This window comes from Chenopodium quinoa, unplaced genomic scaffold, assembly GCF_001683475.1.
Source record: "Chenopodium quinoa cultivar QQ74 unplaced genomic scaffold, ASM168347v1, whole genome shotgun sequence".
Taxonomy (NCBI): Eukaryota; Viridiplantae; Streptophyta; class Magnoliopsida; order Caryophyllales; family Amaranthaceae; genus Chenopodium; species Chenopodium quinoa.
The window spans coordinates 869,139-893,619 of NW_018743791.1; the positions used below are offsets into that span (position 1 = coordinate 869,139).

Sequence of the window (24,481 nt, forward strand, 5' to 3'; positions counted from 1 at the left end):
ATTAAATATATATATAATCTATAATACGGAGTAAATATAAACTTATAGTACTCTTAATATATGAATATAATTTTTTCCTTGTAAATATCCTAGCGTTCGTTGTTCGAATAAAGAACTAATTTAAACATTATAACAAAACAATTCGCCACAAAAATGGTATATAGACTAATTACTCAATGTGTGAATTCTGCCAATATATCAACCAAAGAGGTGTAAGTACCGGATATCAGTATCACAATACTTAACCATACAATGCACCAAATGAAGAACCGTTCAACGTAAAATCGCCCGCAACTAGAGCCATAATTGGTGCTTGATGAAATCTTCAAGTAACACAAGCACGGCATTGTAAGCGAAGCCGTGGCACAAAGCAATGCTCCGGTAAGTGACATGAGGTACCCAAAGAACGGAAGAGCCAATGATATGACAACTTGTGAAGCGAGTAAGGCTATTCTAATTGTAACCTTAAAACACTTGTTCTTTTGATAATCACTTGAAAACCAACCTTCTGTTGATATTACAACAGGCTTCAGTATCAGTGCATATTTAGCCAGAGGAGTGATCAAAGTTGTGTAGATTGCGATTTGTGAGCTCACTTTGTTCGTTGGAAGGTTCAAAGTTATTTGTGACTCAACACTTAACCCGAACATTAAGTACCCAGAGATTGCCATCGAAAAATATATGATACTAGAGAATGTAAAGCACAGGAGTAAAACTTTAGAGAAATCCTGTTTTCTCTGCATTGAAGTATACAGGGCAGGAAAAACAGGATGAGAGCTGTAACATAACATGTATAAGCTTATCGCGGTTGGTATTCCTTTCCAATTAATAAGGCCGGTGCCTGGATCGTTTGCGTGGTGAAATCCAATCCCATCAACAGCTCCAACCCATACAACAGATGCAAGTATCAGTACAGAAGCGAAAACTCCGGTTGCAGAGATGTAGGCCAAAATGCTTAGGCTGTCCAACAAAATTATAGGAAGAAGAACAAGAGCAACCAAGATTATGAAGCTTGATTTCCCATCAATCGCGATTCCAAGTGCTTCTAAAGATAATTTTGGGAACAAATTGTGTAGATTATCTCCTTCTAGGATCAAGAAACTTGTACTGATGAAAGTCTAACTGGCTAATACAAGAGGGGGGGTGAATTGTATTTGAGGTGAAATCTAAAAACTTTTTGCGGAATTTAACTAAATGAAATAGTGACGAGAGAAGATATAGGCTTTTCTAAATTTCCACTAAGTAATCAAACTCTTTACAAGTGAAGATTCAAACCCGTTAACAAGTTCCACAAATTAGGAACTTGTTCCCAACTCTCACAGAAGACTTCAGCAACGAAGCTTCCTTGACCTCACTTTACAAACTCACAATCCCAACCCCTAAGTACTTGAATACAATCTGTGATTACAAATACCTATTGCACTCAAGAATATATGAAGGAAAATAACTCTCTTTATGTTATTAGATGGCTACTGGAATTTTTATGCTCAAGAGTTATATTTTTCTGAGATAGTTTGCATGAGTATTTATAGAGAAGGCTTAGTCATTAACCTCCACCATAATCACGTCCACATGTCAACAACCCACTAACAACTTGTGGAGTTATCTTGACAGATTGTGATCATGAACAGGTTTCCTAGCCTTATCTAATTAAACCACTATCCTAACAACTTGATAACCATTAGCCGTATAAAAGATTTTCTCACAGAAAAACCACTTGCTAACTTTATCAAATATTTATTTAAAAGATTATCAAAAGTTTGTTTAAAAAGATTTTATTTGAAAAGATAAATTTATTATTTATTAAAACAACTAGATAATTATCTTCGATAATTATCTTTATTAAAACTTTTACAAATTATCTTTTCTTTAAGAAATTATCTTTTAAAACTAACTTTTATTCCAGTAGTCTTTAACATAAGTCATTGAGTTCCTTTCCGACTTTATATTATTGAGTGCTCACAATTAAAACTAGAACGTGAGATTTGCACGAGGCTTTTTAAAGAATGCTACTCCGCATCCAAGTTCCTACTCCGGAACGAACTTTGCTTGAACCCTTTATTCACCAAAGACTCAAAACATTCATTAGTCGAGTTTGTCAATTTGTCCATCAAAATCAAAAGGCTCAACAAATTCCCCCTTTTTGATGATGACAAACATTGACAAACTTAAGTAAATAAAATCATCCAGGCATGCAACAGAAATTTAAAGTAAGACATGAAAACAAAAAAAAACAGAGTAATTAAAGAACTTAAAAAAAGCTAAAAAGTATTTATTTTAAAAAGACTGAGCAAAAGAGAAAAAATTAACAAAGACTTTAAAATCTTAGAAAAAGTTTAAAAACTTAGATTACTAGGACTTTATTAACTTAGAAAAGTTTGTACCTTCGATGTGTGAGTTCCTTGGTAAACACTTTAGCCGCCATGAAGTTTGTCTTTTCCCCCTTTTGGCATTATCAAAAGATTGAAAAAAAACATTTTGCTATACTCCCACTAGACTACGTAGGGAATAGTGAGCTCAAATAATGCAAGGCAAAAATAAGTTAGGTACTAAATCATCAGCAAACACACACAATCATATGAAAAATACGAGCCAAGTTCCCATAGACGAAAACAAAAGCAGGAAAGAGCAGCAAAAGTTATGAGTTACAAACTGAAATCCGAATGGAACAAGCAAAAACAAAAGAAGTAAAAGTGACAAGTTTGAAATTGCAATTATGGTGAGTAAGTAGGTTCATCAGCTGGGGTTTTGGGATCATTGGAAGCTTCCTCCACCTCTTCAAAAGCCACCCTGTTAATCGTCTCCAATATCTCCTGAGTGCTGTGCAGTATGTTCTTCTCAGCAGCATCAACTTTGTTCTCCATCCCAGTAAAACTGGTTGCCTGAGCATCTGCCACAGCCTGCACTTGGCGTTGAAGAGAAGCCAGCTGCTTTGCCATGTCCTCCAGCTTTGTGCACACCATCTTTACCAGCTTCTCCATTTCTGCTTTCACCTGTTGAATATCAAAAACAGAAGCATTTGTTCCAGAGAAGGCAGCAAAGCCTGTAGGCTGTGATGTAGGAAAAGCTGGGGAGGGAGAGGGAGAAGTCTGTTTTGGTGAAACAGGAGGGGAAGAGGGTTTAGCTTGGTTTGTGGGAGAGGCAGGAACAGGAGATGGCTCGGAGGCAAAAGGAACTTGTGTAGGGGTGAAATCAGGGTCTGAGTGATCAGAAGAGCTAATGTCTTCAATGATCACAGGCTTTAGAGTAGAAGTAGCAGGTTTGACAATTTTCCTCTTACTCCGCCTTAGTCCTCCTGTATAAGGGAGGTCGAGACTCTCACTTTCTGAGCTAGATTCCCCCTCACTCTGAGTCTCCTCTTCTTCCACAGAAACTGCCTCCTGAGGTTCCCCCTCAGAAATTGCTTCCTCTCCTTTTTCTTCCTCTCCTTTTTCTTTATTTTCCTCTTTTTCAGACTCACTTTCCTCCTCTTCTGACTCACTTGTATCTCCCTCTACAACCTGTGTTTTCCCTTTTCCACGATTTTTCTCCTCACTTCCTCTCGTCAAGAAAGTAAGTGTCCCACTCTCAAGTTTAAGGCTCAGGCGAAGCAAAGATTGCTCCGAGAGAATGTTCTCAGGTTTAATATAAGTGGGTGACTCACTTTCAACATCAATCCCAAAAGACTTAAACAACACAGTGAGGAGAGATCCATATGGAATAGTAGATTTATTTGCATAGAAAGCCAAATGTTCAATCATCAACTTTGGAAAGTTTATTTTTATTTTCCGAGCAAGACAAAAGATGATGGTTGCATCTAGTAGGGATACTGTGCTACGTTTTTGCAAACGAGGAACAATGCCTCTCCATGTGAAATTGAACAATAATTTGTGAAGAGGGGTGAGTATGTTATGATGCGAAGTCTTGCTTTTCGGGTTTCCACCGATAAATTTAATAACCCTATTCTCATCATAATGCCCAATTTGCACAATTTGCTTGTGTTTTAGGTATGAACTATAGCCAGAGGTGGGGACTTGAAACAAATTCCCTAAATATGCAATATCAAAATGAATGTGAGTATCTTTGACCGTAGCCGTGCAAACACCATTGTTGTGTTTGAAAGTATTTTTGAATTCAAACAAAAGCTTAGGGTAAATTGGATAGTGAGAACAATTTTGGAACAAATGCACCCATTCTTGATAATCAATTAAGGAGATGAATTCGGAGAACTTACTTGCCGTACACCAGTCATAATTGATGTGATAACCGTGAGTGTAATTCCAAGATGGAGACGTTTGAGAGCTTCGCCTCTTTCTGTCACCTCCTTTCACGGTTGTAGCCTTTCTCTTTGTCGAAGCTTGAGGGTGAACAACGGCAAGTGGGACTGGTTCAGGGGAGCCGCCAACAGAGGAAGGCTTCCGGGTTTTTGGTTGTTTCGGGGTTGAGGTTAGGTTGGTTTTCATGGTTATGAGGATGAATTGAAAGGAAGGAGAAGATGAATAGTGTGAATAGGGAGGAGAGAGAGTGAGGCCGGTTATGGAAGTTTATGGGGAGTTTAATTGATTTGATGGGTGAAGGTGGAGTGTTAAAGAAAAAATTTAATTGGGAAGGGTGAGAAAAAGTGACGGTTTGTATGGTAAGGTAGTAGGGTAGTTATAGGGGTAGTATGGGTTTAATAGGGTGTAATAATTGCATCTTTCAAACGTATCACAATAATAAGATAGATAAAAATACGGAAGTTAAGGAGTAGTGAATATGTTAGCTCCTTATCTTACGTGAAAAAAATCTTTTTGTATTTTTGAATTTTATGAGGAATAGAAAAATTGATCATGAAAAAATAAGGAAGGAAAAAGATAAGAATAAAAAAAATAAGATAGAAATAAAAGATAAGAAAGAAAATAACAAGAAGAAAAACAGATAAATAAAAAATGAAAAAGATAAATAAGAGCAAATTGATTGTAAATTATGATGATAATTTACGTGATCATGATACAGAGAGTAAAAAATGATGAAAAGGGAACTTGAAACAACATGGCTCAATATTTTTAACATATTAAAAGTATGTATACGTGACTTTTCAATACTTCACAAATCTTTCCCCTGGGTAATTTCAGCTGTGTTATGCACACAAGATTGAGCATAGCATCGTTAGTTACATCCGATTTTACCTTAGGGGTTCCAAACAAAAATCACTTGAGCCGTAGCATCCCCAATTCCACACGCATCTTTTCAAACTTGTCTCTGCTTAAAGGCTTAGTTAAAATGTCAGCAATTTGAAATTCAGTAGAAATAAAATCTAGCTTAATTAAGCCCTTTTTCAAGAAAGTCATAAACATATCAAAAGTTTCATCTTTACTATGTAAGAATATGACCCATGTAAATCTAGAATAATCATCTACAAGAACTAAGACATATATTTTTCCACTTCTACTTTGAATTCTAACGGGGCCACACAAATCCATATGAATGAGTTCCAATGGTTTTGTGGTGCTTACCATTTTCTTTGATTTAAATGATGATCGAACATGCTTTCCTTTGATGCAAGCTTCACAAATTTTGTCATTTAGGAATTTGATAGAAGGTAATCCGATTACCAAGTCCTTTGACCTTAATTTGTCAAGCAATGAAAGACTAACATGTCCAAAACGTCTATGCCATAGAAGTGGATCATCCTCAATAACACTTAAACAGGATAGATTGTATTTTGGAACTTTGTTAAGATCCACGGTATACGTGTTCCCTTTACGAGTTCCTTCCAAAACGATTTTTCCAGTGTTATTGTTGATGATTTTGCAATTTTCAGAAGAAAAGCTTACAGAGTTTCCTTTATCACAAAGCTGAGATATACTGAGTAGATTATGCTTCAAACCCTCGACTAAAAATACATTGTCAATTGCATGGGAACTTGACCTTCCTACTTTGCCAACAGCAACAATGTTGCCTTTCTTATTGTCTCCAAAGGTCACTGTTCCCCCTGTATAGGCCGTCAGTGAGAGAAATCTGGATTCATCTCCTGTCATGTGCTTAGAACAACCGCTATCGAGGTACCACTGGTTGTTCCCCCTCACTGCGACCTGCAAAAGAAATTAAGGGTTAGTAGCAGGAACCCTTTCATTCATGGGTTCCTGTGTTGACACATTTAAATCAGATTTCTTCTGCCAAACATAATTCACATTCTTATTGTACAGATTTGCTTTCTTAGTACATTCTTCACTGCGATGTTCCTTTTTACCACAGAAAGAACAAACGGTCTCACTAGGTAAGTTCACATATTTCTTTTTCTTTCCAGTGGACTTCTTCTTATGAACATAGCCTAGACCTTCTGTTCTTTTTGTCTGAGCTTCCTTTACCCACTTGGGAACACCCGTGCTTGCTGTATTTTTACTTTTTCTTGCAATTTCTAGGTCCTTTTCTAGTTTCTCATTTTTATCATTGGTTTCCTTTATCTCTTTCTTAACATGCTCTAGTTCATTATTAAACATGATTAAAGGAATTTCAGTAGACCTGCAAGAATCAATGTTAGTACACAACATTTTATATTGAGTCAATTCAATATTCAGCATGATATTCTCACTCTTGACTCTTTCAAGGGATTCTTTTAGCATAATATTTTTATCTAACAATTCAAAGAATCTGCCTTGAACATCATTTCTTAAGCTATTCAGATACTTAACATGATCTCTACAAATTCCAGTTGCCTTTTCGGCTTGCCTTAGTTTTGCACATAATTCTTTATATTCATCTAAGGTTTCTAACAATAAAGAGATTAATTTATCCTTTGAGAGAGATTTCAAATAATTAGGTTGAATGACTACCTCATCATCATGCTTTGCCATTAGACAGAGATTGGCTACTTCATCGTCTGTGTGTTCCTGTTCCTCTTCTTCGGAACTTGATTCTCCCCACGTGGAAATCATTGCTTTCCTGAAATTTGTTTTAGAAAAGTTAGGCTTGGAATTTCTGCTTTGATCAGCTTCTTTTCCCTTGCCTTTCTCAGATTCCCATAATGGACACTCTTTGATGAAGTGGTTGGTGCTTCCACATTTGTGACAAGAAGACTTGGCTTTGGGTTCCTGATGTCTTTTACTGTATCCTTTCTTCTTGTCTAAAAACTTGTTGTTACGGTAGAATTTTTTCAGCCTTCTCACCAACATTGCAGCTTCTTCTTCATCGATGTCAGACTTCTCTTCGGATTCTTCATTAGCTCTTAATGCTAGCCCTTGACTTTTGACAGTCTCCTGAGTCCGATTGTTCGACTGGATCTCGTGAGTAATGAGGGAACCCGCAAGATGTTCCAGATTGAACTTGGTGAAGTCTTTTGATTCCTGCACCGCTGCAACCTTTGCTCTCCATCTGTCATTGTCTGGAAGACTTCTTAAGACTTTTCTGACCTGCTCATCTATAGGAATTATCTTGCCAAGACACGTTAGTTCGTTAGTAATACCTTTAAATCGAGTAAACATGTCTTTAATGGATTCTTTGTTTCCCATTTCAAAGCGCTCATACTGAGACAAAAGAATGTCTATTTTGGAACGTTTAACATCTGACGTTCCTTCATGTGTAACTTCCAGAAGATCCCAAATTTCCTTTGCGGACTTGCACCCTTTGACACGAGTATGTTCATCGGGTCCAAGTCCCCAAATTAAAAACTTTTTGGCAGTAGCATTCATTTCAAGTTTTTCAAAATCAGTTTTTTCATACTCATCCATAGGTTTAGGGATTACCTCATTATTAGCATTCGTTTTCGTAATTTCGTAATCTCCTACTTGTATAATTCGCCATACCTGATAATTCTCTGCTTGGATAAAGATTTCCATCTTATCCTTCCAATAAGGATAAAATTTGCCGTTGAAGTATGGAGGCCTTTGAATGGATGTACTCCCGAATTCCTTTTCCTCTGTGTAAGCCATTTTCCAGGAACTTACTCAACAGGGTTGCCTGCGTGTTCTGAGTTCCTGCTCTGATACCAACTGAAAGTCTAACTGGCTAATACAAGAGGGGGGGTGAATTGTATTTGAGGTGAAATCTAAAAACTTTTTGCGGAATTTAACTAAATGAAATAATGACGAGAGAAGATATAGGCTTTTCTAAATTTCCACTAAGTAATCAAACTCTTTACAAGTGAAGATTCAAACCCGTTAACAAGTTCCACAAATTAGGAACTTGTTCCCAACTCTCACAGAAGACTTCAGCAACGAAGCTTCCTTGACCTCACTTTACAAACTCACAATCCCAACCCCTAAGTACTTGAATACAATCTGTGATTACAAATACCTATTGCACTCAAGAATATATGAAGGAAAATAACTCTCTTTATGTTATTAGATGGCTACTGGAATTTTTATGCTCAAGAGTTATATTTTTCTGAGATAGTTTGCATGAGTATTTATAGAGAAGGCTTAGTCATTAACCTCCACCATAATCACGTCCACATGTCAACAACCCACTAACAACTTGTGGAGTTATCTTGACAGATTGTGATCATGAAGAGGTTTCCTAGCCTTATCTAATTAAACCACTATCCTAACAACTTGATAACCATTAGCCGTATAAAAGATTTTCTCACAGAAAAACCACTTGCTAACTTTATCAAATATTTATTTAAAAGATTATCAAAAGTTTGTTTAAAAAGATTTTATTTGAAAAGATAAATTTATTATTTATTAAAACAACTAGATAATTATCTTCGATAATTATCTTTATTAAAACTTTTACAAATTATCTTTTCTTTAAGAAATTATCTTTTAAAACTAACTTTTATTCCAGTAGTCTTTAACATAAGTCATTGAGTTCCTTTCCGACTTTATATTATTGAGTGCTCACAATTAAAACTAGAACGTGAGATTTGCACGAGGCTTTTTAAAGAATGCTACTCCGCATCCAAGTTCCTACTCCGGAACGAACTTTGCTTGAATCCTTTATTCACCAAAGACTCAAAACATTCATTAGTCGAGTTTGTCAATTTGTCCATCAAAATCAAAAGGCTCAACAACTGACCATGTAAAGATCAGCATATAGAATAATGGAAACAATAACTTTACCAATTCTACCAAAAGCATACTCTCCTATGTGAGTGTATGTTTTAATCCTTGGATTTGATTCCATGCATCTCTTTACTAGCAAGCTTGTATAAGTTGATGCCACGGATATTGCAAAAAGCAAGATTAAGCTTAACCAACCTCCGGAAGCTAATGCATAAGGGACTATCAATACTCCATTTCCTGAAAGCACATAATCGAATTTGTTCACTTCAGCTCCTAATTTCCTTCTCTCATAAAATATTTATTTCAGCTTCAATCAGTTCAGTTTAATTTAGCAGTAAATGTGAACAGACTCTTAGTGACAAAATAATAATAGGGCCTCCAAAAAGTCAACTACACTAATACGGAGTATAATTTATAAGATGCTTTCCATTTAAGGAGCACCTTCCATGTATTATTGCAAATTTGCAACAAGGTCAATTGATATACGGAGTACTCTGTAAGTGGTATGGACGGTGTCAAATTGGACATTTCAATTGATGTGCTGGTTGTAAGTTGATACGTGTAGTATAGTGTGCATGGAATAATCGAGAAGGCTAGACATTTAGTGCAATTTTAATTTGACAAAGTTGGGAGCAACAATAAAAGCTTTTTCTTGAGATGCAAAATTTTCTCCTATTGGTTTAATAGTTGGTGTTCATGTTGATTTATTATTTGGATCATCACTCTGTGTATAATAAGTATAAATAAATGCACAATACAAAATAGTATAAGGAAATTATCCCAATAAAATAAAATAAAATAAAAGAATAAATATCTTCCTAAAATATAATATACTATATATCTCATTAGAAGGATTATGAGGAAGAGTTATGATAAGGAGAATGTGGGAAAATTTTATTATACAAGTATCTATAATGTTACAAAAGAGTATAAAGGGTTTATTCAAAAAAAAATAAAATAAAATAAAAAATTTAAGTGTAGTTTTTTTTTTATTGAATGGTATAAAAGTCGAAGTGTGTGAATAAAAAAACAAAAATAGAGGAATTATTTAATTATATAATGCAAAGTTTGATTAATCATTTTATTAACATCATTTAATATTTTTATTTTCTTAAAATGAATAGAAATTATTTTGATTAATTACTCCATTAACATCAATTAAATTACGTAGCAATAATATTCATATACTCAAAGTGAAAGAAAATGAAAAGGTGATCGGAATGAAGTGAACTTACCTAAGATAGTATTAGCACAGTTGAAGAGAGTCTTGAAGAAAGAGGTGTTGGATTCTTGAAGAGATGACTTAACATCGTTGTCATTCGCCGCCTCGGTCGCCGCCTCTAACTCCTCCGCAAGTGGTTGCGTAAGAGAGGATATGCTGCTGTATTCACCCTTCATACGTTACTCCTTAATCGTCTATGAAGAAAGAAAATAAATTGGATGGAAGACTTTAAAATTTGGAAAAGTATACCAATATATAATGAGATGGAACTTATTTCATCACATGTTATAAAGTCATTTTAATTTATTTTTATTTTGATGAGAAAAATAGTCAACTTAAATTTTTCTTATATAACTTGCAATTGGGTGGTTATTGAAGGATTATAAAAAGATTTACTCATATATGTGTGTGGTTGCGAAGTATGGAGTATTAGTTTATTTCTACACATTCTAAGCTAGTTCACATTTGAGTTTAGAGTTGGGTTTGGGCCGAATTCGCACACTTTTTGAAAAAGTTGGTATGATCTGGCAGGAGCCTATTGTTAGCCCATAATAAAATAATAGAGCGTATTTGAGTTTAGAGCTCATAATAAAATTCCAATACAGGAGGCTTGTAGTGTGCTATTAAAATTACAAGTAACATAAGTACATAAATAAATAAACACGCAACCAATAAAAAATTAGAAAGACTTATCTACTGTATTTTGCTGGAATCATTTCAGACATCAAAGTGGACCTAGACAGTGACCCATAATGAGTTCATGAATGGGACAGTAGTTTTTTTGTTTTTTTTTTTTTTTTTTTTGGGGTGGAGGGGGGGGGGGGGATCACGAACACAGAGTTAAGGTCACAATTGTCCTTAATAAGAGTGCTTACTTACAAATTAAGTGCGACTTTTACAATGAATTGATTTTTCTTTGAGTATATGTCATGTTAGCTAATGCATGTAGATTCAATTCAAACACTACTCACACACATACTCTGTCAAGCACAACTTATTTATTGAATTAATTGTGTCCATTTAGTGGATCTAATTAATTATATATAAACATGAGATTGATAAAAGATTTTTATAGTGTAATACAGATTAGAAGGAAAGCAAGGGTTAAATTAGAAAGATAGGGTTAGCTAAGGGTTTTAAAAAGGAAATAAATACAAAAGGCTATATCTTTAAACCAATCATGCATCATGTTGGTTCTTAAGCTCAATAGAAAATTAACTTATATTAAGCCTCTTTACTTTGACCATTAAGATTCTTTATTTACAAATCAAGGGTGTCTTTTACAATGAATTAATTTTTGATGATTGAGTAACTGACACATAAGCCTATGCAATTAGATTAAATTTAGAAACATCGTCTCACATACATGTCACTTTGTCAAGCACAACGTAAATATTGAATTGCGACTATTTATTATTGGATCTAAGTCAATATATACATACATGGGATAGAAGAGTTCTAAACCAGATAAAGATTGAATGGAAGACAAGGGTTATAATAAAAAGATAAGGTTAAAATCTTTAAACCAATCATACATCATATTATTGGTCCTTAAAGCCAATATGAAATATAGTTAACTTATATATTATTAGCCTCTTTACTTATTTTGATCATTAAAGTGTCTTTTACTATAAATTGAAACTTGATTGAGTATATGTCACGTATGCCAATGCAAGTAGATTAAATTCAGACACCTCTAACTCCTATATACATGTCACTCTGTCAAGCACTCCAAGCACAGTGTAAATAGTGAATTGGTTTTATCTAGTGAATCTAATTGAATGTATACATGGGATAGAAGATTTCTTCAACTAGATAACGATTGAATGTAAGGCAAGGCTTATAATAGAAAGGTAAGGTTAGCAAAGGTTTTAGAAAGGAAATACAAGTAATAATATCTTCATACCAATCATGCATCATATTGGTCTGTAAGCTCAATAATATGAAATTAGCTCATTAGCGTCTATACTTTGACCATTAAGATTGCTTACTTTCAAATGAAGTGCGTCTTTTACATTAATTTTGATAATTGAATATATGTCACGTAAGCCAATGCAATAAGATTAAATTTAGAAACCTCTCACATACATGTCACTTTGTCAATGTCAAGCACAATGTAATTATTGAATTGCGACTATTTATTGAATCTAATTTAATATTTATATACATGGGATAGAAGAGTTCTAAACGAAATAAAGATTGAATGGAAGGCAAGGGTTGTAATAGAACGATAAGGTTAGATAAGGTTTTAGAAAGTAAAATACAGAGTAATTGTGTCCATTTAGTGGATCTAATTAATTATATATAAACATGAGATTGATAAAAGATTTTTATAGTGTAATACAGATTAGAAGGAAAGCAAGGGTTAAATTAGAAAGATAGGGTTAGCTAAGGGTTTTAAAAAGGAAATAAATACAAAAGGCTATATCTTTAAACCAATCATGCATCATGTTGGTTCTTAAGCTCAATAGAAAATTAACTTATATTAAGCCTCTTTACTTTGACCATTAAGATTCTTTATTTACAAATCAAGGGTGTCTTTTACAATGAATTAATTTTTGATGATTGAGTAACTGACACATAAGCCTATGCAATTAGATTAAATTTAGAAACATCGTCTCACATACATGTCACTTTGTCAAGCACAACGTAAATATTGAATTGCGACTATTTATTATTGGATCTAAGTCAATATATACATACATGGGATAGAAGAGTTCTAAACCAGATAAAGATTGAATGGAAGACAAGGGTTATAATAAAAAGATAAGGTTAAAATCTTTAAACCAATCATACATCATATTATTGGTCCTTAAAGCCAATATGAAATATAGTTAACTTATATATTATTAGCCTCTTTACTTATTTTGATCATTAAAGTGTCTTTTACTATAAATTGAAACTTGATTGAGTATATGTCACGTATGCCAATGCAAGTAGATTAAATTCAGACACCTCTAACTCCTATATACATGTCACTCTGTCAAGCACTCCAAGCACAGTGTAAATAGTGAATTGGTTTTATCTAGTGAATCTAATTGAATGTATACATGGGATAGAAGATTTCTTCAACTAGATAACGATTGAATGTAAGGCAAGGCTTATAATAGAAAGGTAAGGTTAGCAAAGGTTTTAGAAAGGAAATACAAGTAATAATATCTTCATACCAATCATGCATCATATTGGTCTGTAAGCTCAATAATATGAAATTAGCTCATTAGCGTCTATACTTTGACCATTAAGATTGCTTACTTTCAAATGAAGTGCGTCTTTTACATTAATTTTGATAATTGAATATATGTCACGTAAGCCAATGCAATAAGATTAAATTTAGAAACCTCTCACATACATGTCACTTTGTCAATGTCAAGCACAATGTAATTATTGAATTGCGACTATTTATTGAATCTAATTTAATATTTATATACATGGGATAGAAGAGTTCTAAACGAAATAAAGATTGAATGGAAGGCAAGGGTTGTAATAGAACGATAAGGTTAGATAAGGTTTTAGAAAGTAAAATACAGAGTAATTGTGTCCATTTAGTGGATCTAATTAATTATATATAAACATGAGATTGATAAAAGATTTTTATAGTGTAATACAGATTAGAAGGAAAGCAAGGGTTAAATTAGAAAGATAGGGTTAGCTAAGGGTTTTAAAAAGGAAATAAATACAAAAGGCTATATCTTTAAACCAATCATGCATCATGTTGGTTCTTAAGCTCAATAGAAAATTAACTTATATTAAGCCTCTTTACTTTGACCATTAAGATTCTTTATTTACAAATCAAGGGTGTCTTTTACAATGAATTAATTTTTGATGATTGAGTAACTGACACATAAGCCTATGCAATTAGATTAAATTTAGAAACATCGTCTCACATACATGTCACTTTGTCAAGCACAACGTAAATATTGAATTGCGACTATTTATTATTGGATCTAAGTCAATATATACATACATGGGATAGAAGAGTTCTAAACCAGATAAAGATTGAATGGAAGACAAGGGTTATAATAAAAAGATAAGGTTAAAATCTTTAAACCAATCATACATCATATTATTGGTCCTTAAAGCCAATATGAAATATAGTTAACTTATATATTATTAGCCTCTTTACTTATTTTGATCATTAAAGTGTCTTTTACTATAAATTGAAACTTGATTGAGTATATGTCACGTATGCCAATGCAAGTAGATTAAATTCAGACACCTCTAACTCCTATATACATGTCACTCTGTCAAGCACTCCAAGCACAGTGTAAATAGTGAATTGGTTTTATCTAGTGAATCTAATTGAATGTATACATGGGATAGAAGATTTCTTCAACTAGATAACGATTGAATGTAAGGCAAGGCTTATAATAGAAAGGTAAGGTTAGCAAAGGTTTTAGAAAGGAAATACAAGTAATAATATCTTCATACCAATCATGCATCATATTGGTCTGTAAGCTCAATAATATGAAATTAGCTCATTAGCGTCTATACTTTGACCATTAAGATTGCTTACTTTCAAATGAAGTGCGTCTTTTACATTAATTTTGATAATTGAATATATGTCACGTAAGCCAATGCAATAAGATTAAATTTAGAAACCTCTCACATACATGTCACTTTGTCAATGTCAAGCACAATGTAATTATTGAATTGCGACTATTTATTGAATCTAATTTAATATTTATATACATGGGATAGAAGAGTTCTAAACGAAATAAAGATTGAATGGAAGGCAAGGGTTGTAATAGAACGATAAGGTTAGATAAGGTTTTAGAAAGTAAAATACAGAGTAATAATATCTTCATCAACTAACCAATCATGCATCATATTGGTCCTTAAATCTGATATGAAATTAACTTATTAGCTTCTATACTTTGATTATTAATTAAGAGTTGATTAGGGGATTTTTCTCCCACCAATCGGAATGCGCCACGTGGGCCAATCAGGTCCTGCCAAGTGTTCCCCAGTTGGATCTCTCAGGGCTTGCCACGTGGCACACGCTTATTCGTCCGCCTTGGACCTATTATGTCATGACACGTGGCATACTCCATGCCTAATGGAGAAGTCGGCCACCTAGGCCCAACTTCCGAGGGAAGCCCAATCAGCCCAAGGTTAACCTAAACCTAGATTGGCACGTTTCCCGAGGTTATAAATACCTCCCTTAATCCTCATTAAGGGAGATTACGCAGATTACACACATTAAACACTCTCACCTAGAGAGACCCAATCACTTTAATTTCCGCATTAATTACTCCTTAATCAAGTACTAACTTGACCGTCGGAGGCGGATCTCCAATCATCCGGAGCATCCGTTTGTTTTGCAGGTACAGGCGTCCGGTTCCAGTCTCGGAATTGTAACTCTCCCGCAGGACATCAGAAAACCCCGAAATAAGAGTAGTGCTAACTTACAAATTAAGTGTGTCTTCTACGAAGAATTAATATTTGGTTAAGTGTATGTCACGTAAGATAATGTAGGTAGATTAAATTTAAACGCCTCTCACATGCTTGCCGTCACTCTTTCAATCACAACGCAATTATATACTAAATTGCATATATTTAGTGGATCTAATTGTATGTACATGGAATAGATCTATAACGAGATAAAGATTGAATGGAAGGCAAAGGTTATAATAGAAAAATAAGGTTACATGCGGTTTTAGAAAGTAAAATATAGAGTAATATCTTCAAACCAAGCATGCATCATATTGGTCCTTATAAAATCCGATCGATATAAAATTAAATTAACTTATTAGCTTCTTTACTTTACCATAGAGTGCTTACTTACAAATTGTGTCTTTTACAATGAATTACTTTATAATTGAATTGAATATATGTCATGCACGTAAGCTAATGTAAGTAGATTAAATTTAGACACCTCACACATACATGTCACTCTGTCAAGCATAGCGCAATTATTACATTGCGTTTATTTAGTGGATCTAATTGTATATACATAGAATAGAAAGAGCTCTATCACGAGATAAAAATTCAATGGAAGACAAAAAGTTATAATAGAAAAATAAGGTTAGCTAAGGTTTTATTAAGTAAAATACAGAGTAATATCTTCAAACCAATCATGCATCATATTGGTCCTTAAGTCTGATATGAAATTAACTTATTAACTTCTTTACTTTGATTATTAATTAAGAGTAGTGCTAACTTACAAATTAAGTGTGTCTTTTACGATAAACTAATATTTGGTTAAGTGTATGTCACGTAAGCTAATGTAATAAGTAGATTAAATTTAAGTGAAACGCTAAACATCGCCCGCAATTTACCATATAAAGCCCACAAATATGATATGGTTTGACCATTATGCCCATTTTCTAAAATTGAAATAATCTCGGTGTAAAAAATGTGGAGCCGTACTGGCTCGCCGGGGGAGACCGGAGGGCAGGCCGGAGATGCGGGGGACGCCGGAGGTACGTCGTCGTCGACGGAAAACGAGGTAAGTCACCGATAAAATTAACGGTTTACCGTCGGAGTGGCTCCGGCGCCTAGGATGGACGCCCAAACCGTAGCCTGGACGTCCAAGCCAGACGCCAGAACCACCAGAGTGGCGTCCAGCTCAGACGCCCAGACCACCAGACTGGCGTCCTGGCCAGGCGCCACTCTACTGGCTGAGGCGGCCCTGCCAGGCGCCAGTCCAGTGGCTGTGGCAGCCCTGGCAGACGCCACCCTTATAAATTAATTTATTTTTTTTTTCTTTTTTGATTTTGTTGTTGTTTTTTATTTAATTATGCTTTTTTTGTGTTAATTCTGTGTAAATATAGAAATTAAATGTATTATCCGTTAAATGTATTTATTGTAATATATAATTGATGCAGGAATATGGTGGAGACGGAAATGATTACAGTGGGATATTTGGACATGATGGTCCATTCGAAGAAGCTCAACAGGCGATTGATTGGGCAAAACAGGTTGCAATTGCAGCTGGATTTTGCTTGGTAGTAGTAACTCATAAATCTCAACGGGATGGTGGAATGGATCGCATTTTGAGATGTGACCGTTATCGCAAAAGAGAAGAAAGAGATTTTCGTACAGCCACTCGGTTTGATACAAAGCGGAAAGGTTGTGGGTGTGAGTTCAGAGTAAAGGTTCGACAACTACGGAGTCGTGACGGTTGGGAAGTGATTGGTTACTCTAAATGGGGGTATCACAACCATGAGATGATAGTATATGAAGAGGGTCATCGATAACTGAGCGGCTTAAGTCCTGCTGCGAAACTAGTTGTGAAAGAAATGAGTGATGCCCAAGTGAAGCCTGCTAAAATATTAGCATCTGTGTTAGAGAAATTTCCAGAAGACCATCCAAACCGAAGACACATCTACAACGTCAGACAACAACTCAGGTTTGAACGGTCAGAGGGAAGGAACCCTATACAGCAGCTGCTACACCAGGCATAATCACGTGGTTACCTGTTCTGGTTTGATTCTGATGAAGATACAGCGGAGGTGACTCATCTTTTCCTTGTGCATCCTGATTGTGCTGATATGATCAAGTCTTGGCCATTTGTGATTTTGATCGACTCAACGTACAAGACAAACAAGTACAAGTTCCCACTGGTTGAGATCATGGGGATGACTCCAACGAACCAGAACTTTCTGATTGGTCATGCAATCATCAAGGATGAGACGGCTCCAAGTTATTATTGGGTGTTGGAGAAGCTGAGAAACTACATCGGGCCTAATGTTCATCCAGCAGCCATCGTCAGCGACTGTGAGGGAGGTCTCTTTGCCCCCATAGCAGAGATGTTTCCCGAATCGAACCACTTATTGTGCACATGGCACATCAACAACTGCGTGAAAGTGAAAGCCTACAACCTTTTCAAGAAGAATTTGGAAATGGCAGAGAGATTGGTGAATGGTAAGTGGCGGAAGATCCTACAGGCTACCACAGAGGAAGCGTATGAGCGAGCATTGGCTAACTTCAGGGATTCGTACCAGTGGTGTCCGGCACTGGTGGACTATGTGATGCAGCAATGGGTCCCTCACAGGGAAAAGTTTGTCAAATATTGGACAAACCAGGTACTTCATTTTGGGAACACTATAACATGTAGAGTTGAGAGCGCTCATAGAGCTACCAAGGACTGGATTGATTCATCGACCGCTGCTTTGGATACACTGTTCGCTAGACTGAACAAGTCAATTGAAACTCAGAAGAACGACATCAGGAACTCTCTAGAGGACTCCAGACGACGACATGGTATGATGTATAGCCATTTTATATTTAAGATTCTCCATGGTCGTGTGTCGCACTACTGCTTGGGGTTGATTCTCACTGAGCTGAACAGGGTGAGGGACTTGGCTGACGAAGTGTATGCTCGGTGTGGGTGTACTATTTCAGTAACTCATGGATTACCTTGCGCATGCACCATTCACCACGTTATTACAGAAGAAAGGGCGTCGTTACATGTTGATCAGGTCCATTCATTCTGGAGGACGCTTGTTATTGGTGAGCATGCAGACACTCAAACGGCCGACCGTGAACAGGAGGAGTTGGAGCAGTTTCGTTCGATGTACGACCGAGTGTCCTCCAGCCATCCTTCTATTATTCGTGACGCTACTCATGTACTTCATGACATGTTCCACCCGTCTATTTTAGATTATGAGGAACCCGAAGGAGTTGACCGTCCTCGAGGTCGACAACGGCGGAACAGGAGTGTGTTTGAGTATATCCGTGGTCTTGGTCGTTGTCGTTCTCGTGGTCGGACATCGTCATCTAGTCGTAGTCAATCTTCATCGTCTGTGAATATGCCCCTGAGAACTGGTACGTTTTGGTTGTTTTTATTGCACATAGTTTTAAAGTGTTACTCCTGCCTTCTTAACTGTCTATAATTATATGGTGAATAGGAAGAAACGATGTTGATCAGTTTCCGTACAAGGAAAGGATACCTGCGATCATCATGTCGTACTTGGAAGGGTGGAATGATGTAATCGGAGATGGTAACTGCGGATTTCGGGTCGTGGCTGATGTTTTTCAAATGGGCGAAGACAAACTACGGTTTGGTGCGTCAGTTGATGTACAACGAAATTGCCTCTAACCGAAATGTTTATCGTCATGTGTACCAGGATGACTTGGATGGCGCTCTGCGGCGTATCCGGTGGGGAGGTGGACCTTGCGGCCAAAATCATTATTTTGACGCGCCCCTAGATCTGTTTGCCGTTGCAAACATTTACAAATGCGCAGTCATGCATTTCGGCCTGGGAGTGCATAGTCAAGCTTATTATCCTTGTACCACGGTTCTCTCTTGGCGGTCGCGTGAGACTGTCACCACACCGGTCAGAGAGCTAGCTATTGCGTTTCTTGGGTCGTCATACAGACATTTCATCTGACTAGACATGTCAACCGATTTTCCAGTGCCACCGATTATACCTCGGTGGTACAACATTCGCACAGCGAGCGTAGAGGGTTGGGATGCGCTATATCATGACCGGATCCACGAATGGAACACCCTAGCTGCATTTTAGTTTTTCATGTTTACATTCTTTATTTGTAATCTTATTTGTATGTTGCTCTTTTAATGAGAACATTAATATTTTATATTGTATTGCTTACTGCATTCTATATGTTGCATGGGTAAGTTGAGCGGATCCACGAACAGTTATATCAAAATTTAAAAACAGCACTGATAATATGTTTAAGTTGGAAGCTAAAAGAACAATCTAAAATGTTACAATCTTACAACATAATGTCCAACATAATGCTCTATAAATAAAATGACAAAACCATCAGTAATCCCTCCTCGACGACGACTCCCACTGCGCAAGGGTCTGTTCCAGACTATCAACAACAGCTCTCCCTGTTGCACTCATGCTGTCCTTCTCAAGAGAGAGTTTCTGTACGTCCTGCATTATCTTTCCCATCCACTGCATACAACAAAAAACAGAAGATGAAATACAATAACAACATATAAAACTTAATTAAAAGACAACGATAAATATAATAAAAGACATACCGCTTCCGTGGCAGTAGGCGGTGGCACATAATCATCATCGCTGTGGTCGAGATCTGCGATCAACCTCGGGTGCGAATACCGGTTGAACCATTCCATGTAGTAATGGTCACACATGGGAGTAACCCCAGAGGGCGGCCGCTGCAACTCCGCAGTCCATAAGCGGGCCACCATCGGAAACTGGTCCCACGTCCCGGTCATGATATCCGACCATTGCACGACGTAGTCCCTCGACGATGCAGGTCGGACCGCCTTCATCGGGCATGCCGGGGGAGGAGGGACAACTTGGACAAATCCAAGCTGGCGAAGACAACGCTGGGGCATGTACGCCTCGACGATCTCACGATACTGAATGAGTCCCGTGTACAGGGTCCTGGGTATCCTAACACTAGGGTTCGGGCCGAAAGGCATCCGGTTCACCTGTACAATAACAACATATAAAATTTAATAACATGAATATAATATGTGCAAATAATAAAATGTAGAAACAATTTATAAACGTTACCTCTAAGGGGGACAGCCTGTCCAGCAATAACCGTATCGATCGGAGGCGGTCAACGGACTTCTTCTCCGAGCGCGGACTCCACGCACAAGCACGCGGCATCCCTTCATCAATAGGAACTGGGTCACGATGTGGTCGCAATGCACGAAAGTACTCGTATATCCAGGTCTGCAATAGAGTCAGACACCCAGTGATACCTGCCGCGTCAGCCCGACTCGCAAATCCTAGTTAGCGATACAAATACGCCAACGTAGCCGATCCCCAGGAAAACTGGCCTACACTGTCGGGGTCACACGCCTCCACTATGTCGCGTGGCCTGAGCTTGTTTCCGCCGCTCTTATCCGGAAACAAGGTACATCCGAGGAGTAGAAAAACATAAGCACTCAGCTGTGCGTCGTGCGTCCTACGTGCACTGGGGTACAAACACCGCTGCAACACGGATGCGATCTTCACACCTCCGTGTTCCCAAACACCTAGCGCCTCGGTGTACAGTGCAGCCCTGTCCACCGCCAACAACTCCGCCATCAAATCTGCCTGATCCGCATTAGCCACAGCACAAAGTCGTTTACCCTCAACACGAATCCCTAGAATGGCCTCGACGTCATGTAACATGATCGTCATCTCACCGAACGGAAGGTGGAAAGAGTTTGTATCCGGCTGCCATCGCTCAATGAAAGCCGTGATCAGCGTACTGTCAATCTTATCGTGCATGGTGGCAGGAACGTGATTCACCCCAGTGCCCTCCAGTCGCTCGAACATCTCGCTCTCCGCCGGCCAAGCCTCAGCCCATGTACGCAAAAAGCTACAAGTCTTTTCCCGGGTATGACATTTCAACAACCCCGTAACTGAAGGCCTCTCCTGGTCCTCCCAAATACGGGCAGCTATGTGTCCTAGAAAGCTAGGAATCACACTCCCGTCAACAGGCCCACCGGGCACCTCACTCCTAACAACCCAAGAATCATTACCGGCCCTCGACCGTTTCCTGCTTGCCCCAGATACAGTGGACGCAGATGATGTGCCAGATCTACTAACAAACCTACCACCCCTACCCTTACGCACCTCCACCATATGTGTCTCGTACATGTCATCAACCCTCTGACTGAATGGACCGTAATCATCATACGGTCCACTGCCATCGTCCACATCCTCATCCTCATCTGCGCCCTCCTCCTGCTCCTCCTCCTGGTCACCCTCCTCAGCATCATCATCGTCATCGTCATCCTCATCCCGACGGTGGATCCGTTCTCTACGAGCTGAGGCCGAAATACCACGGGATCTGACATGTCTATGCCCCGACCTCTCCACTGAATAGATTCTACTAAGAAGCTCTACATTCTTCCCCGCACCATGACGACCCAGTAAATTCTACACAAAATTTTAAAATATATAAACATACAAAAATTTATACGAAAAATAGCTACCACTCCCAAATCAAATAAACTAAAACCATACAAATAATTGTAAACAAAATATAAACATAGAAAAAATATGACAAAATTGAAAAAATTTATAAAAATAAACAACAAAATATAAAAACATTTCAAAAATATATTACACAAAAAAAAAATAAAAACAATATTTTATTTCAAAAAAAAAAAAGGGGGGGGGGGCGCCTTGGCTGGACGCCCAGTCAGCAGTGGTGGCGCCAGCTGCAGACGCCGCCACCAGTGGGCTGGACGCCAAGGCCACGGCTGCGGCGCCTTGAATAAACGCCACAACCGTGGCTATGGCGTCCAGCCCAGGCGCCAGCCTACTGGTGGCGGCGTCTGCAGCTGGCGCCACCACCGCTTGCTGGGCGTCCAGCCAGCGCGCCCCGCCTTCGTCACGGCGGTTTTTCCTTTTTTTTTTTTTTTTTTTACAAATTGTACCTTGCCTCCTTGCGACCTCCTTCCCTCCGCCGCCGCCGCCAATTCCTTGCCTTGCCGCCTCGACATTGCCGTTGTTTGAAATTTTTTTTTTTTTAGAGAGGTTCAAAGAAGATGAGCGATGAGAGTTTGAGTGATGAGGGTGTGAGTGTATTTTTTTTTAGGTTAAGGGCAATATTGTCAAACCAAGTAAATTTTGTGGGCTTTATGTAGTAATTTGTGGGCGATGTTTAACAAATCCCAAATTTAAACGCCTCTCACATGCTAATGTGTAGCACAGTACTACTTAATTGAAAAAAAAGAAAAGAATTCATTAATTCATTTCTTTTTTGTACCTCACTTCTTTATTTTCCTAATTTTTTTTCCCAGACAATAGAAGTGGACCTGACCATGACCCATGAATGGGACAGTAGATCACACAAACACCCAGTTACGACTTAAGTCTTGTCTTGGTAGACCATAGCTAGAGAAGCTTGCCAATTAAATTGAAATTCATACGATATCTCTCTTCTAACATTGACAACACATTAAATTACTAAATGGAGTGACATTTACAGCTTTGGTTTATATGATCAGATACGACATACAAAAATATATACTTTGCATATACAACGTATGTGTTATGAATTATGAAGTGGATGTAATGATTATTTAGATATGAAATACAAAGTAACTTATCAATCTCTTTGTTTTTACCATTAAATGTTAGTTACAAAATAAGTGTGTCTTTTACAATGAATTAATTTGGGTTGAGTTTAAGTCACGTTAGCTATTAGTCACTCTATCAAGTAGGGGTGAGCAAACCAGGTACCCAGTCAAATTTTTAGGACCCATACTTGGAATTGGTTGGAATCGAGTCCTAAAATTTGGATCCGGAATTGAATTGGTTCAACCGGGTCCTAAAATTTAGGAATTGGTATTGGAATCACCGGGCACCCACTTATGTATGTAATTGTTAAAATATAATACAAATTATAATTTTTATTTAGTTAGGTTCATTTTTGGCGTTTAATACTTATATTTATATATGCATTAAGCTATTTGTATTTATGTTAGGTATTAATAATAATTTTTTAATTTACAAATTAGATACATTCAACATATTTTAATTATTTAAAATTTATTTAGTTTAGCATATATTAGGTAACCGGGTACCCAACCGGTTCCAGTTCCAAAAAGTTGAGAATTGGAATTGGAATTGGTTATAACCAGGTCCTTAATTTATTACCCGGAATTGGAACCACCGGGTCCAATTTCGGTTTCAGACCCCCGATTCCTAACCGGTTCCGGTTCCAATTCCGGGTACCCGGAATTTTTTGCTCACCCCTACTATCAAGCATAGGTAGATATAAAGATAGCACCGGCCGGGCCGGGTCGCTCAAAGCCCGACACATCAACACAAAAAAGCACGACACGACATTGTGCGTGTGGGCCGTAGACCGTCTTTATTTGGGAGAAGCATGATAAGACACGACACGACAAAGCTGCTAAAATCAATGCAGTTTTGCTTAGATATGCAAACTCGACACAATGGAACGAGGGTCTAGGTCGTGCACTGGCCATCCTTTTGAAAACTTCGGTCCAGCACGAGCGACACAAAACTCGTGGGCCGAGCCATGGGCCGGGCCTAACTAACTTCAAAACACTTGGGCCTTGTACGAGGCACGACCCGGCATGGCCAAGAGCCATATTTATGTAGATACTAAGGCTCAAAATTGTGACCTCAAAATTATGACATCAATTGACCAAAGATAACACTAATAAGCATACCAAGATACCGGAGGTCTTGGAGAATAGTATTAGTATACAGTATACTAAGCTTTGGAGGCCGCACCATTGCAGCCAATGGTGATGATTTTTTAATATAATATGCATATAAGTAACCATTTTTGAATAATGTGCACGTAAGAAACAATCATTATTGTAGTAAACACAACCACATCTCTAATGACAGTACTAATCGCAAAGGAAACG

General features: G+C 37.4%; 1 pseudogene; it reads right to left on the reverse strand.

The window, feature by feature from the left end:
* Window positions 1-173: 173 nt before the first annotated feature.
* LOC110685038 lies at window positions 174-10,985 on the reverse strand (annotated as a pseudogene).
* Window positions 10,986-24,481: the final 13,496 nt, after the last annotated feature.